We start from the raw sequence: 17883 nt of genomic DNA, 5'->3' as shown, positions 1-17883 counted from the left end.
TTTTTCTCCCAATAGTAATGCTTCCTTCTTTATCTTCACATGGACACATCATCTCTAAGAGCTTACAATGGGTGTTACATACCAAAATATTCTAAAAAATTAGACAGCTCAATAATCAATCTGTGTTACTCTGTTCTAGTAAAGAATAGGATATGAAATATAGAACACATAAATTACACCTTTTTTGATGAAATTATTTCATATTTTTCATTTTTATTGTCATATCTTTCAATTAAAATAGTAACTTTCCATGAGGAATTAGAATGATTATATTTGGCTTGTGGTCTTAATTTCTAACTCTTTTTTATTTTTTTCTGCTTTTCCTATTAGCTGATGTACTGATGAGTATTGCACTTATAAAATTATATTACATGGATCCTACCATTCCATTACTTCAGCAGAACAGAACCTGTGCCAGCCCTGTTACAGCCAAAAGTAAGAAGAAATGGCTTTCACATTTAATTCATTAAATAGGTGTGACAAGCACCTATTTAACCAAGTATGGTAGCTGACTGCTGTGTAAAAGCCTTTAAAATAGATAAGCTAAATGATTTATGTTTTATACAGTCTGGGTGCACGGCTAAAATTATCTACAATATAGAATTTGGGCAAATGCTACACTCTAGGTATCAGCACTCATTTAAAAGGCCCTCACAGCTAACACTCAAGATTTGTGTCTCTGACTATGCCTGAATGCTGATGTATTGTAATGAGATCAGTCTAGGACCACTTCTGCAGAAGGGCTTGCAGGGGGGCTTCAGAGAGAGAACAACCCTGTGCAGCTCCCATGCCAGCACTACTCTCAAACAGCCGCTAGCTGCTGCTCCCACATAAAAAGGGTGGACAAGGATCACAAATTAAGACCGCAGTATTTCAGTCACACTACCTAGCTTTTAAAATTACAGTTAAGAAAAGGCCAGCTTCTGGAATGCCTTTACGTGGTTGAGAACCATATCTAGGCTCCCCTAGCCCTGGGAGATCAAAAGGCACCAATGCTCTCAGCTCTGTACAGTTAGGATGCAGTGTGTCACTTTGTCATATGAATGACAGAAATGGAGTTAAAAGGAGAGTCTTCTGCCATGCCAAGCTCCTTATTTTTAGGCTGTATAGAAAATCTGAGATAATCTGTGATAATACAACTATTTGTGGGCTTCGCTGTAAATACCAGGTGCAAAATGATACACGTTAAAGCAAACAAACAAACCATAAAGCTAGCCTTCAAACCATCCTTTGGCTTTCGACTTTTGCCTGCATACATCTGCCCCTTTGCAGGCTGTCAAATAATTACATGCACACTCCATTGCCCTGCAGCCTCTGAGGAGTTCGAACCTGAGTTGGTAAGCTCCTGGCCTTCACACAAAAGACAGTAACAAAGAAAACAGTTTTCCTTAGCAGCAAGTAACATCTAAAAACCTGCTAGCTGTCTTCTCTCCTATATTTACTGCAGCTAATTACTTGCATAGTCAATAGTCCTTCCAAGTATGCCAGCTCCCTGTTTGTATGGTAATTAACTGAGGAGAAGAGCACAGGAGCTAGGGTACACCTCTTTTGTACCAGTACATGCCTCAGATACTAGTAAACGATTAGCACTATTCACAGGGAGACGTGAAGCTGCATACTGGTAATGTCTCCCGTAACTGACAGCCAGGCTACAAAGGGACCAAAAGAAGCTTGTGTCACCAAACTTTAGCTTTGACCTTGATTGCACATGAATTCATCTGAAGTCCTGCTTTCAATACTGATCCTTTTGGGAATCTGCTGCTGAAACATTTGTAATATGCAGAGAAAATCAAGACACAACAATGTAAGTGCATTAATCATTAAAATGTGAACATTCAATATACCGTATCTTTTAAAATGATGGATTTAACAATTTGATGCAGTGAACGAGCATTTTCAGAGAAACAATCTGTGTATTTCCTGAAGATCTGGGAAGAGTTCGTACTGAAAAATATATCTGTGGTACACTAACTTCCACTGATAGTTTAGAAAGATGCTGAGATCAACAAAACTTCAAGACGTTTTTTATGACTACCCAGTGAGTATTGATGTTCCCAGATGTGCCAAGCACAAGCACCAAATCAAGACAGTCAAAGTTTATTGTTTTATCTTCAGATTTACAAAAAGGCAACTTCTGTTATAGTAATTATATGCAACTAGAAAGGTAAGGTGTTAATCTGCTTGATCTTTTCTTTGTGAATGAGTATGGCCTGTGGAATACCAATGATCGGAGAACTTTTAGTGCTGATTTCGAGCTATCACAGTCAGACATCACTTATTTACTTTGCACTTCAAAACCCGTTGTGGCTACTGACCTGGTGTGATTGCCTGTCCAAATGTGCACTGCCCAAGCAGGAACCAGGAGGAGAGCACAACACCCCGTTATTCTGTCCATCTCCCGCAGACCAGGCCTGTAAGAAAGGAGAAAAGAAAGCCAGGTTACTTTGCAGAAATATCTCCATCTGAGACTATCAACAATATTGTGGGGGTTGTTTAAAAAGGAAAAAAAAAATACAGCAGCATAGAGCCTATCGTCTACATGGGTAAAAGGAGATGATACTGAGCTTACTGAAATCTTCCAACACATGGACAGTCCTCTGGGACACATAGCAACATAAGAGGAGTCTGCCGAAAAAAAACACTAGAAGAGAAAGAGGTGGAAATTAGGAAAACCTAAACTCCACAGGGAACTGAGCAGGGGAATGAAAGAGAAAAACAAAATCGTGGGCTGTTGCACACTGCTGAGAGATCAGAGATAAAGTAAAAAAGTGAGGTTCAGAGGGTTCAGTTGGACGTGGAAAGAGAGAGTGAAGAAAGTGAAGAAATACCAGTGTCAAAGAGGTACCGTAAGTTTGTGTGAGAAATTAGGGGAAAAAATATAAGAAAAAGAAAGCACAAATGATACTCAAAGGATTAAGGATTGTGAAGGCATTACTAAGACAATGAGATAGGGGATGGCAGGCAGAGACAAATAATGAAGAGCTCTACTGATCATCCAGAAGAAGATGACAGAAGAGAGGCAGGTGGTGAAAACAAACTGTGCTGGGAAGAAGTAGGATGGCTGTACTGTTTGCTTTGTGAAAACTGATACTTTTTGCTCAGACCATTACCCTCTTTGATTTCTCTTCCCTCTTTCTGTTTTAGCAGTTTGCAGACACACTTGAAAATAAACTTTTAAAGTACGTATAGTCCTTGAATTGGGGATCGTTGCTGTGTTTCAATATGTACACACCCTCATACAATAGTGCAATTTAAATCTCCTTCCTTCCAGCACCCATTCTATACCTAACCTCTATTTGCCATAGCCTAGGACCCAGTAGGGCAACAGATTCTGGAACGGGGGAATGGGGTTTGTGGTCAGTCTATAGCGCTTCACCTCTGCCTCTCCTTCATAGCCATTCTTGCCCCCTGTGCTGTGGGGTCCCTCCCACAGGATGCAGTCCTTGCTGAACTGATCCTGCGCGGGTTTCCCACAGGCAGAAGCTCTTCAAGAACTGCTCCAGATATGGGTCAGTACCACGGGGTCCATCCCTCGGGAGCAAACTGCTCCAACCTGGATCCCCCACAGGCAGCAGCTCCTGCCAGGTCACCTGCTCCTGCGTGGGCTCCTCTCCATGGCCTACAGCTTCGGCCTGGGGCCTGCTCCTGCAGAGGTCCTCCACAGGCTGCAGCTGCCGTCAGTGCAGGTCCACCTGCTCCACCGTGGTCTCCTCCACGGGCTGCAGCGTGGAACCCTGCTCCACGGTACTCCATGGGCTGCAGGGGGACAGCCTGCTTCACCATGGTCCTCACCAAAGGCCGCAGGGGACTTCTGCTCCGGCGCCTGGAGCACCTCTCCCCCTCCTTCTTCACTGACCTTGGCGCCTGCAAGGCTGTTTCTCACTCCTCTCACTCTCCCAGCTGCTGTGTGGCACAGCTTTTTTTTTTTTTTTTTCTCTCCCCTTTCTTAAATATGCTCTCACAGAGGCGCAAAACAACATCGCTTATTGGCTCAGCCCTGGTCAGCAGTGGGGCCCTTACCTAACATGGGGCAGCTTCTAGATCCTTCTCACAGAAGCCATCCCTATGGCTCCCTGCTACCAAAACCCTGTCACGCAAACCCACTACAGGTTGCAAGCAAGCAAGGAACTTTTTTAATTGCATGCCAGCCATTTGCTTCCTACACAGACAGATGTGATCTCACAGAAAACTAAATCATGACAGTTATCTTTTGGTCCCAGAAATTCATATGAAAGTTTATTTTCAAATACTGGGTAAAAGGCAAATACTGTCCCAGTATTATACTCACTCTTATGCAATATAGTTGTCAGGTACTCTGAAAGCTTCTGGAGCCATTATTACTGTTTTTTTTTTCCTTTTTTTTTTTTCTTTTTCTTTGTATGATTGACCCTTAGTTCAGGTTATACAAGATTTTAGTTCTACATGTTTACAGCGTCTTTATAACAGAATATTCTTGGAATTAATCCCAAAAGCTGGATATCCCAAAAAATAACATTTGAGAATAGTTTGAGTGAGATAACCTAACCCAACACAAAGGACTGTAACATTGATGGGATTATGCCATCCAGTACCTTTTTAAAGTCCAGAGGTACATCACAGCAAAGACTGATATCCCTTTTCAGTGAATAGTTTTGGGAGGGGAAGCTGGTTTGGTGTTTAAATGAAAACATGACTACAAGTACGCAACTTCATTGTGCTTACTGGTACATTGTTAGAGAAGAAATAGAATGGCTGAGCACAGGTGGATTACTTCATCTAATACAACAGCGGTATCAGTTGGAGCTTTGCCACTGACTTGAATAGGAGCAGGACAGAAACACACCTTTGGAAAGGCAATGTGAGTCTTGGATCAAGACACTTGTGCGTTAGAGCTCAGTCTTAGCAAAACAGAGGAGATGTGAACCTTCTACCTCTATGTTTAATCTCAGTTATAGTAAAGACTAATCAAAACTATAGTGCTCAAACTCATCTTTAACTGAGAGCAGGAACTACATCTGCTGTGAGAACTGGGGGAGACAGAACAAAAGTTAGAAAAAAGAAGGAATGGAGGACTCCAAGAAATAGAAAGTCTCCAGAAACATAGCAAGACACTGAAGGTATAAACAAGAATTTTATGTAAAGACAAACTGAGGTCCTAAAATGGAAGACAAGAAAAAGATACCAGTTTATTTCAATATTGCAATTCAGGGGCACTTATTTTACTTTGAGCAATCTATACTTAAAAAGGTAAGTGAGGACCAAGTCAGTTATCAGATAAAGATTGAATTATCAGTTACAAAATTTACAGAGTGCTAAACTCCTTAAAATAATACAACTTCTGGAAATTATTTCTTCATATGAAGAACCACGAACAAGGAGATTTGATAGATTCACTTATGCTGAGGCAAACACGTCATTTTAAACTGTGGAACTGCTTATCCAAGGCCAGATGGTAATGGGGATCAAAGACTCATAACTGGAAAAGATCACTAGACAGATTAAACTTATAGAAAGCTATTAGAATGTGAAAAAACCGAGAATGAAACAGGACCAGATAGTAAGTTTTGAAAACTAAACAACAGAATGTAACATTAGACTGGGTTAGCGATGAACATAAACACAGGGCTACAGAGGAAAAAATGAAGTAAAATATTATGGAGAAATTTGCATAATCAAACCAGACGGAGTTTGAGGCAAGAAAAACGGTAGTAAAGGAAGACCTAAACCATGCCCTGACTTTGGACACTCTCTGTAGCTGCAAGCAGCAAGTCAGTTTTACAAAAGCCTAGAAGACAACCAGACGTGTTTAAAAGGAAAGACATATATGCATGTTGTGCACAGCAAAGAGGACTTTTCTCCATCAGCTCTGAAGTCTGCTGTGATATTTCTGCTGCCTGTTCTTCACAGTTTCCAAACCATCGGTTATGCTGCAGATGCAAGCCTTTCTCTCTTTTTCCAGCCTGTACTGAGAAAGTTTCTCCTGGCTGAGCTTTTCCTTTGCTGAAAGCAACCAAGCCCTCCCTCCAGAAGGTCTGCGTGACCCAGTGCAACAGCCATCACCAGGCAAACTGTTGGGTTCCTGTTTTGCTGTGCAGACATTTATTTTAAGAACTGTTACAGACTGCAACACACAGCAGATAGTGAACAAATAGGACATGTGCAATCTCATTGGAAATGTGTAAAAGAAGAACAAAATTCCCAATGAGTTAATGTATGTTGTGAAGATAATGATATTATTGACTTCTGATATGCATACAAAACCAGAACAAACAGAAAGCAATAATTATGACTGCATCAGTGTCCCATGCTGTGCTTTAAAATATGGTTAAAGAAACATCAGTTTCAAGGCCCTCAATATGGAGCAGATTTGTTTTTATATACCAGAAAAATAGTTAATTTTGGTTCTGAGTTATCACTTCCAAAGTCTATTATTAGAACTTTAGTAGGGAATAAAATCACTGAACATTTAATTTCAGATATAAAATTTCTATTTGCAAGATATGACATACCAGCGGAGACAAAGGCAGATAACATATCTTAATTTGATTGTTAAGAATGTAAAGGATTAGCAAGAAAGCATGATTTTAAATGTTTTCTTAAGTCCAGGGTATCCAAGGTGCTTGGCCTGTGGAAAATAATGGCTAAAAACTGATGAAAAATGCTTTTAAATTATTTGAAGAATCAATGGCAGATTTCTGTTTGGCATTATCATAAATGCCAATTTATCATCAAATTATCATTGTCCTCAGAACCTGATCTATGAGACACAAAACCAGGTTTAATAGAAAGTTTAGCATTTTCTACACAAGAATTGAATGTCCTGCTCAACTGCATAGCCACCGTGGCAAACACAGCAGTCTTGAAAATTCTACAAATGCTTCAAGATTTTTTTTTAAATATTCATTTTGAAGCACCGACTTTGCAGCCACATGACAATTCATGTACAAGCAACTGCAGAGCACAGCTCTTTCAACCCTTTTTATCAAAGTTTCTATGAAATGATTATTTACCAAAGACATGCCTGTAAAAAAGACCTCTTACTGGACTGGACTGCGTGGTCTAGTTCAAACCAGTTGCTATAGATTGGTGTTACCATAAAGGGAGAGAGAAGTCCCTTTGCTTACACATTTTTCTTTTTATCCCACTTGTTATATGAAAGGCTCTGAGCTCTGCACTCTAATCTCTCAGTAATAGCCATATATTTACAGTGCATTTTGAAAAATAGAGAAAGCAGCACACAACACAGCCGGAGAAGTAAACATACCTTTGTGCAGGACAGTGCTAATAAAACCAGACCTGTCTGAAGGCCAAATTATTTCTGAATGGTTTCCTCCAGTAATTAGCTCTACTCGTTCAGTGTTAGTTTTCCATTAGGCTCCTAATGTAACCTTTTGAAATGTTTACAATAAGTTTAATTTCTTTAATCAAGTAATTCAAATGTCTCAAGGAATGTTAGTCAAATCATACGTCTGAAATTCTTATCACTTGAACTTCTTGATTCAAGGGAATGACTCCCAAATGATACATAAATTAGGAGCACTTTCTTAAAGTAAATTAAGAGTAATTTCTGGCATGTTTTTGTATGTTACTTTTGCAATATGTAAATTCTGGAGAAGGCAGTCGTCAACAATATTATTCCTTAGGGAAAAAACTTGAAATACAAATCTTCTCTCTCTCTCTCTCTCTTTTTTTTTTTTTTCTTTAAGCTTTAAAACACTTATGTCACATTAAGAGTACTTTAATAAGCCAAACATTAGCAGCCTCTAGTGCAGGTCTCTAATAAGAGCTGGTCACATATGGGGTCAGCCAGCGCTTCAGGATATGCTACTTCCAATAGTTTCTTACCAACATCACTACTTGGTCTATATCCCAACACAATTCAGAAAATATTCATAGTATCTCTGATAACCAAGCACTGGGAAAAACACGGTCCCTGTAAGAGCTGCATTTCAGAGCCTTCCAGCGACTGTTTCCCAGCTTCTCTTCCATTATTTGATTGCCATTATTGTCATCGCTGCTGCGAGATACAGCCCTTTTTGAAATAATCTGCATGACCTCTATCTCCAATTCTTCAGAACACGATGTATTCATTTCACTTTTTTAACATCTTTTCAGTTTTTAGCAAAGTATTCATCTAAAACGGGTGCACTGTCTGGAAGTAAATTACAAGGGTAAAAGGGTATTTCAAGACGACTGAAAATGTATCTCTCAGGCTGTTTCTTTTTTCTATTTCCCAGCTAGTTTTGCTTAAAAAAAAAAAAAAAAAAAAAAGTGGTTAGGAAATCTTATTGTAAAGTCAAACACTTTTTTTTTTCCTATTTCAGTGGAGTTCTGTGTCCATCATGTCACACTCAGAGATCTTGATAAAATACAGAGCTGCACTTATAAACATGAAATCTGGTTGTATAACAGAGAGAGCTGCAATTAAAAAAGCAAGTTTTGTTGCGTTTTTTTTAAACTCTCAGAAGAGTCCATCAATAGGAGGTTGTCTCTAAATACAGACAAATGAAACATAAAGGTACTGGCACAAATAACATACATTATGACTCAAGCACAAGTAAATTGCAGTTCTTCCCCAGCGTATTCTTGAGTGTTGAAGAAAGGTTAATTTATAACAGCAACAAAATATTACTTCTTCCCCCATCCTAACTTTTCCTGTCTTATTCAACTGTCAGCACAGGAAAATAATTTCCTTTTTTTCTTCTTCCCACCTTTTCTGAAGAGGGAGCCCTACTCAACTTAGTTTTCCAACCACGCCTCTGGAATTGAAATAATTTCCTTTCACAAAATTCAAAACGCATAGCTCTGAGGAACAGCAGCCTTTTGGGGATTTTCACTCATGTGCTGGTCTCAGATCTGAAGCACAACTATTATGGCTGTGTAAGTGTTCTAGTTCACATCAGGATGATGTTATAATGCCAATTTCACTTTCTGTACCTTGGTTCGCACCATGGATAGTCTCAGAACACCTGAACGGGGTTCCTCTGGGAGGAAGCCAAACCAGAAGATGTTCTTCAGCCCCTGCTGGGTATTCAGTACAAGAGACCATGCTAGATTTATGCTGACAGAAAGTAGTGTTGAAAAATAGAGGATCTGTAGAATGAAACTCTGAGACTGAGGACCTGTACGATGTGCATTTCTAAGATTTTTATTCTGGAAAATGTTACCTTATCTAAACTAGGAGTTATCCACAGAGCCTGCACAAGCACCAATTGTTTGGTTGGAAATCCAAAGCAGGTTGAGTTTCCTAGTAATTTCCTGAGCTGTCTTTACTATACCATTGCTTTGCCTTTAGAAAATGAGCTAACCTCCTGAGAGCAGGTCAGCATGCAGCTGCTCCCCAAGGGACTTGACCTTCATATCTAACATTATGTGGAAATTTTACTTGCATCTTTGCACTTTTGCAGTGTTGCTTAACACAATATAAGCATCAAGGTAGGTTAGGTGCAGAATACCATTAGATCAATTTCAGCCTAGAAAACAGCATTAAAAGAAGAAATTTTATTTACCTATGGATGTCATATAGCACTATTTCTGCTGAAGTGCTGTGGCTACAAAGCAAGGAGTACTCCCAGGTTACCGCTCTATGATGGGTTTGGAATGGTTTTGCTGAAATATCCTATTCCCCCAAAGCCAAAATGTTTTCACTTTCATAAATCTCTTTGTAAAAGGACATATGAATAAGACTTCCTTGACTTTTAGCAACTCAGGATGACACATTCTGCTCTGGATTAAGCAGGAATTTCAACATCTCCCAGAACTCAAGTGAATATCTGAGGCTGCAGGTTATATTCACACATACATACTCCTATTTCTCTTCAGCACTGTTCTTTGCATGGAAACACCGTCACCCTCAACAAGCTCTAGAGGCCAGTCAGTCCCATGAAGTGTGGACTGACATCTCAAGAAGATCTTAATAACAATAAGGCTTTGCATGTTACATTTAAGAGACGTTTTTATATAATCATTTACTAGCTGAGAGAATAAGGAATATAATTAATAGTTAAATGGCATGATTTCTACAATTTGTAATTCCCCAATTGCTATTTTGGATTTCTAACTGAACATTAAAATGTCATAATCTAGTGGCACCAAACACAAAACACGTAAAATGTCAATGAGTTAAGAAAATGACTTGAAAAAATGAGGTTCATGAAGTCCAGATCTGTGATGTAAAATGTACAATGTCTGATGGCAAGAATTGCATTCTGCAGGAGCAGTTCTTTTCAGTGTTGTATACTAGAGGATAGAGAGCACAAAGCGTCTACTTCAGAATCACAGCTTTCCACTTCCCCTGCTGAGATGTCAGATAGGCTTGGGCTAAATGTGATGGCAAGTGTTCTGGGTCCCGTCTGTCAGGTTCTCCCATGCTTAATGAACAGCATGCTCTTTGATGAAAATACTGTGTAAACAATGAAGTAGCACATTGAAGAGGTGTAAATGAACTTTCTTCTGCAGTATCTTCCGTCGGAACAGGATTTGGAACTTTTAAGGCAGCCCTGCAAAACCCTACTTCGTCCCTAGAACATAATTGTCTCCTGATACCATCGATGTATCTGGGGCACGGTAAAGCAGTTTAAGAAGGTCTTTCATTAAGTTTTTCACAAATACAAATCATTAATTTTTTTATATGAAGTCTGTGGTTCCAATGGATGGACTGTAAGAAAGAGTTGCCTAAATCCTTGCTTGTTCCTGTGACCTACAAGTAACACCATCTCAACTGTAGGTACAGGACTAAACTACTTCGGCCAAAAGAATACACGAAGATCATGAAATATTCTTTTGTGCATGGATATATAATCATCTTCCAAATCATCATTCCTAAAAATCACCACTCTAAAGGCTATCTGTAGCACAAGTGCTCAGAAGTATCAAATAAGGGAATCCCACAGCTATTAAAAAGATTATTATATTCAAGAATGAATACAGGTTGATCCACTAGTGGTGTGCATGAAAGCAACTCTGCTAGCTTTGGTGACTTAAAGTGTCTAACGAGTTGTAGATCTCCAATTATCTTGCAGCTTCCCATTGGCCAGGATAGTCCCTGGCTTCCCAGCTGAGGTTACAATTAACACAGAAAATAATAGCAATTTGTGATACAGGCAGTCAGCGTTCATTCCTATTTCACCCAATCTTCCCAAAACACACTCACACGCATCACTGTAACATCATGCTCAGATAGCTATGTTTGCATGAAGTGGCCTAATTTACATTGTTTATTCTGCTGAAGTAGGTTTTAATTGATGCTATGATAACAGTAGCAAATAAATTGTTTTAGTTTGTTTGCTACTTTACCTACTTATACTAGTCTAGGGTAAACACCAGTGAATTTACCGCCTAGTATGTATAGCGTAGCACATTGTTTTAATACTGAAGTGGTTTGCCACACAGCTTGGAGAACTATCCTCTAGATTATTGAAGAATAGGTCAATGCACTGGTCAGATTAATTGTCTACAAACAGTGTTCAAACAGAAGCTATAGAAAAATTCCTTTGCTTTGGGAAAATAATGAAAAAAAGAGTAAATACCACAGATCTATTTCCAGCTAATGTCTTTAGTTAAATTAGCAAAACATTAACAGCAGAGCCATGGATAAGCAGCAAAAAGATTAAGTTCTGGAATGACAGGCTGGTCGATCAAAATTAAATGAAAAGAAAATAAAATTTTCTCAGGAAATAAACACATCGTGTTGTGAGAATATGTTACCATGTCAAGGAATACTGATGTTTCTAGCAAGACTATTAGCACAGCTGTTTTTTCGTAAATATTCCTATCCAAATCACTGTCCTTCTCTACTGCTATACACATTGCAAGTGGTCAGAAGGGAATCCCAGGGAACCTGCTCTGCAACTATTTCTGCACCGTTCAGTCTCATCCACAGGCAGGAAATTTGGTCTCATCATAGTCCTTCTCTGTCTGAAAGGATCTGCTTTCACTGGCGGAAAAATCTCTCTTGTTGAATAAGAACATCCATCATAGTTTAAACAGAATTTCAGGAATGACAGGTACCTTATTTAGATAAGGTGACACATTACTGCTTCCTTTTCCCTCCTTTTTCTTATACAGTAAGATCTATATGGAGAGTAAATTACTCTATCACACCAAGTAAGTATCAAAGTCAAGCTCCATTTTCTGAGTTTCCTATTCCATATCCCCTTGAATTCCTCATCTAGCTGTTTGAAGGACATCTGAAGTGGATTTCTGGTTTCACTGCTCTTAGTATCAAATATTTCTGTTGGCTACGCTGAGTGATAAAGCTTACTGAAATCCTTTTTCCTAGGAGAAGGTTACTGGCAGGAACTGTATTGCTACTGAATTCCTGTTATTGGTTATTAAGAATAGGGACTTCTTAAAAAAATGAAGCAGCTATAAATATCAGTAATTTAAAATACTTTTTTTCCATGCATTCCATATTGTTTTAAATTGCTTTCATTATAACTGAAAAAGATTAACGCAGCGAATAGAAGTTAAGAAATTAAGATTTCTTTGAAGCAGTTATTGCCATGTCTGTATCAGAGTGTGACAGCCCCTTCTTTGAGGGACTGACCAGTGCACTGCAAAGCACAGGGCGTGCGTGCTGTGACCACGGGATTTAGCCACAAAGTAGGACAATGTAGTACTAGCTGCAGAACTTCCTCAGTCTCGGCTCTAACAACTATACATAATTTTTCTACTTTAGTAGCTATTTTGTAGATGAACCCCCTAAATATGACATAGATGGGCAATTCTGGAAATGAGAGACACTTTTGCTGATTTCAGTAGCACAAACTGTTAAATTGGGCCAGTTGCATGGCATACATCCTTATGTATGGGAAAGCAGGGAATTAAATGGATCCAGGTGGAAAAGACTACCTGACAGGTTCCACAGACACTGCCTTTGAGATTCGCCTTGCAACGTGACCCTTATTTACTGTAAGAGTTACTAGTGTGTGACTCAGTATGCTTGAAGATGAAAACAGGAAAAGTATAGCAAAGTTCAGCTTACTAGGAAAATCACTAAAACCAGATTCAGCAACATATGCATTCCTAACAATATGAAGAGTTACAACCACTGCTCTGCTACTAAAAGCAAAATTATTACTTTATGCAATGAGTGGATTGAAACTGAAATACATCTGTTCCATAAAGCTCTGATCAAAGAATCACTCAGAATCCCTGTAGGTAATTTATGGGGGATGGCTAGGGATGGGGAACAGCCTGACAATTAAATACTACTTTAAACAAGGATTTAGCTACAGACTAAGCACACCTCCTCTCTAAGTGCCATTCCAGCTTAGAGAAGGAATACCACACTGATGTAAAGTCCCTGAGACCCCATTAATGGACACTACAGTGCCTTCCCATCTGGCTCATCTTTAGCAAGCCTACCTGAAAGTCTTCAGAGCTATGAAAAATACCTCTCTCAATGGTGCTCTGGTGCTTTCCGCAAAAATCCTTCATACATCCTGGGGGAGCAATTCCTTTCATCTGAGTACAATTTACTCACAGGACAAAATCAATTTTTATCAATACTCTGCAAATGGGCACATGGACTGGAGAGGCGATAATACAGATACCCGAAAGATCCAGGTTACCAGAAGTAGGAGAAATATTTAGACGAAAAATAAAGGCATCACATCTCATCGACAGTGCCTGAAATACAGAGGCAGGCAGTGCTGTCACACTGAATGCAGGTGCCAGGATGTATAAGAAATGGATACTCGTTACACAGAGGATAAAAAGTAAATGGATCCAAAAGGTTGAATTGACAGAGGATACAAGTCAGCAGGTTTCAGAGGAAAGATGAGTCACAATTTTAGCTGCTGAATGAATCCTGACTTGTAATAAAGAATATGATGGACTCAGTGAATTTGCAAGAGCTTAGGGAATGAGCAGAGGTATGTTTTGTTTTCTGGCTGCCAAAGTGGATTTCTTATAAACCTGTTGTGACCATTCCACATCCGTGTAACCTGCAAGGATGAGCAACATGAAGATAAATATCTAAGGAATGAGGATACATTTCAAGTTGTATTTAAACACAAGGAAAAGCAGCCAGGTATGAGTCTTCTATATCTGTTGAAAATATCTGCACACGTGTTTTTTTTTTTTTTTTTTTTTTTTTTCTGCTCTAATGTGTACCTCAGGCTTTGCTGGAATGGGTCCTAAAACAGCCAGCATCCCTCTTACTCTGCTTCTGCTTTTCATTCCTACTAAGCGAATAATGCACGGTATGTCAGAGATGCACTGAGCCTGTGGCCAAAGCCAGGAGCACTGCTAGGTGGAGAGGACAGTTACAGAGCACACGAGGGGGTGGACGAAGAAGGTAAAACTTTATAGACAAGACAAGAAGGATATCAACAAATGCAGGAGGACAACCCTTTTTTGGGAAGTCTTTAGCACATCAATTGTAGCTGACAATGAACACCCCTACTCAGCCAGCCAACCTACAGCAATTTTCCAAGCTGCCTCCACCTGAGGCAGGACATAAGGAAGAGAGAAAGAAGGGAACAGGCAGAGAAATATTTTTGCACCTTGTTGCTGGCTTTTCTTTGCACTATAGTAGGTTTGTCATCAGTCCTAATGGAGATAGGTTGCTGGAAGAATCCGAATTCCAATAATTTTTATTCACAATAACCTCCACCCTTCCTAAGTCAAAAGCTATGAGGGCTATTTTCAGGACAAGCCTAAAATGAACCCTGTAAGGGCATTCTGCATGTGACCCTTCCATAAATCCAATTCTAAGGGCTGAGGGAGGCAATAGTAAACAGTTAGGGAACCTGTTTTAAAGGGCACCTTATATTTTTGCATACCCTGACAATACTCACCATTAACATGTTTTAGTAGAGATTTTCAATGCAGAGTGGGCAAATCCTCTGTACATCTCACATTAATTAACAGCAAGTGTGTGTGCAATTCCCTATAGTACTTTGATAATGTCAGCTTTTTTTTTTTTTTTTACCCATCCATTTAGCATATCCATGTGGAATAGGACGAGTGAAATGTGTATAGTGGTCCTAAATTGCACCTTAAAAAATGTAGCTTTGTTGTGACCTTATGAGAATCTGATCTGTTCAGAAGGATCCTGATCATCTATTCTGGGCAGAGCCAAAAACGTGAAACGCGCTCCATCATAACAGAGGTCCAAGCTTCATCAAGTGTCATGTCTACATTTTTTTTTTTTCTGTTAGAGGGCTTGGGGGAAGGGTGGGGGAAATAAACCTTTCTGTTTACTCTTAGCTTTGGAAAATCCACTGGGAGGGCCTGCACAATTAACATATTAATGAAGGCTGGCCTCAGATGTGATGCCTGAAAGCAATTATGGGCAAATTAAGAATATTAATGCAAGAGAAAAACTCATGCCTGCTTGGGACAGGAGGAACACGAGCCATTCAGCATTGAAACAGGGATATATATTTTCTTCCTCATATTTGGAGAAGGAATTCCATCTTACCCTGCTTGGAAAAGGCAGCATTTCTAACTCTTGCTGTGTCCACTGACGCTGCCATACCCATGCTAGTTTTTACGCTGGTCACCGAGCTGGACGGCAGAATTCAGGCAGCTTAAGCATGGCAGTGTGAAAAGCCTGAAAGCCTGGTCTCAGCTAAAACAGAGGAAATGCATTATTTTTACCACATTCTTGATCTTTATACTTTAACATGATTTATTTGAATCTTCTGGTCTTTTTTTTTTTTTTTTTTTTTGTGGTACCAGTCACAAACATTAATGACTAGTTGCATTCAGTCTTAAATTCATTAACTGTGAAGAAACCTAAATTGGCCTTACAGAAAATCAAGCAGAACTGGGTACAACCTGCCTGCACCTTGTGCGTCCAGCACAAGAGGCTGCAGTTTTCCTTCCCTCCTTAGCACCATCTGAGGGCTACACAGAAGAGCTGCCTAGAAAGCAGGCCTTCTCTTCATGGCTGATTTTGTTTCACTCTTTTAAGTCACAGTCTAAATCAGACCAAAAACTAGCATGTGCTAAATTCCCCAGGCCCCGCAACCACTTAGTGATATTGATGTTCCTGTCAGCTTCCATGACCAGAGCAAGAATGACAATTTCACCGAAGAGCAACACAAAGGCTGGCTCTGGGGCTCCGGCAGCAGAAGACTGACCAGAGACTGAAGTCCTGGCAGCTCTTTGCATCCGTGCCCCCCAGGACAACCCGTCACACACCCAGGCACTCTCGCTTCGCAAGCCCTTGAACCAGGGACATGACAAATGGAACGTTTGGGGCTCAACAAAAAGGCGTTTTTATATGAAAATTTGTTCTTTTTCTCTGAAAGCATTTAGCCAGCTCTAGATGTAAAGGGTTTTGATAATAAAGAGAAAGTCTTTATTAAAGAGGAAGTCCAGAAAAACCTGGAGGCAGGGAAAGCACAGTTTTTGAATGCTTAAACTTCTCTCCAGGAAATTTCAACACACATGAATGATGCCCATCAAGCAGTGCTACTGCCCATGATGGGCATCATGGAGCTACTTTCTTAGAAAGCAAAAGCAGCTCAAAGTTGCTTCCCCACTCTGGACAAACAAAAGAGGTTAGAATGAACTCAAGTGGCTTAGTTATTAACCAAATCACTACTATTTCCCTGACTAAATGCAGTGCTCTTGTTTATTCTGATTGTTTTTTGCTGAATATGCTAAGTAGAAAGCTGTGAAAACCTTCTTCCTTGGTATCAACTCTTAGAAAACTCACCTCAAGGATGAGCCTCTGGGTTCTTCAAAACAAGTAAGCAAACAAAAAGTGTTATTAACTTATCTGCCTTACAGGACAGGTAAATGTGCCGCCTATTGTCACCTGATCCGCTTCACCAAACCTGAAGCTACAAACCCCAAAATTCCTTTGCTGAGCTCTGACCGCCTCAGTGCCTTTCCTCGAATAAGCCTTTCAGAGCCAGCCTTCGGGTGCGTGGCCATCTGGGGCTCCTTCCCAGCAGGACGCTCCTGGTGGCACAGAACATGCTTGCTAACAAACCTCTGCTTGGCTCTGGCATCTTTGTCTGAATATTATTACCGTTAACAAAAGACAACATTTTAGCATCCAAACCTGCCAGAGAAGGGTTGAGGTTTTCTTTGCCAGAACGTCCCTGCCTGTGATTTTCCGCTCTGGAGGAGAACCTTGTTTTCGAGTGCCCCTGTTCGTGACACTAGCAAGTCAAATGTGTTCTTTGCTATGCAGGGCCACTGAGATATCTTCTTTTAACATACTACATCCTGCTTTGCCAGTGGAGACTTCAACATTCCTCTTCCTCCGGCCATACAGCCGGTGAATCAGAATTGCCAACAGGGCCTCTGCTCCCTACTGATTTGCTCAAAGATCTCAACAGCCATGAAAAAAATCCCTGACGATGCAGTTATTTTGAATGTAAGTGGAATACAGCCTCCTACTGGATGGCTGCCAGGATGCCCAGCAGTGTAACACCGCAGAGCCAAAGCGAATATCTAACTTGAAGATCCATTTGCAGACATCTCAGTCAAAAATCTTATTACCTCTGGCAGATTGCAGAACTGTTCGGTTCATTTGTTCAGAATTTACTGCAAATACCGCATGTACTGCTTTAATATAGAAAAAGGTACAGCTCTGCAGCAGAGGGGAAAGCTGCCTGCTTACCTAGGGTGCTCTGGGGCAGGTAGTGACTTCCAGAGAGAGGAGAGACTTTGTTTTGCCCGAGAGCAGCCCATGTGGGAGAAACTAGGCAGGGATGGGCCAAGGGACCTGCAGTGGCAGTGCAGAACGGGATTCCTCCAAGGAAAGCCAGAAACATGCCAAAACATCTCTGAGAAGCAATGGGAAGATGTTTTCTTAGTATCCATAAAGCTGGATCCTTCCCTGGTGGGTTGGGCTGTGTGTGATAACAACATACAGCTCACATCATTTTGGCTCAAACTTGTGAGGAACGGGCTGTTAGGAAGCATGTGGGCAAG

The 17883-nt window shown here is 40.2% G+C and overlaps 1 protein-coding gene across 1 annotated transcript in view; it reads right to left on the bottom strand.

Moving 5' to 3' along the window:
* TMEFF2 (transmembrane protein with EGF like and two follistatin like domains 2) overlaps positions 1-17883 on the bottom strand; it is a 331707-nt gene that overhangs the window by 232396 nt on the left and 81428 nt on the right. Inside the window, exon 2 of the mRNA XM_066999055.1 lies at positions 2316-2411. The gene's annotated coding sequence lies outside the window, so the exon portion shown is untranslated. The remainder of the gene's footprint in view (positions 1-2315; positions 2412-17883) is intronic.

The sequence above is a fragment of the Anser cygnoides genome, chromosome 6 (genome assembly GCF_040182565.1).
Source record: "Anser cygnoides isolate HZ-2024a breed goose chromosome 6, Taihu_goose_T2T_genome, whole genome shotgun sequence".
NCBI lineage: Eukaryota > Metazoa > Chordata > Aves > Anseriformes > Anatidae > Anser > Anser cygnoides.
Note: the sequence above shows the minus strand (reverse complement) of the source record. Positions and strands in the feature narration are given on the sequence as shown.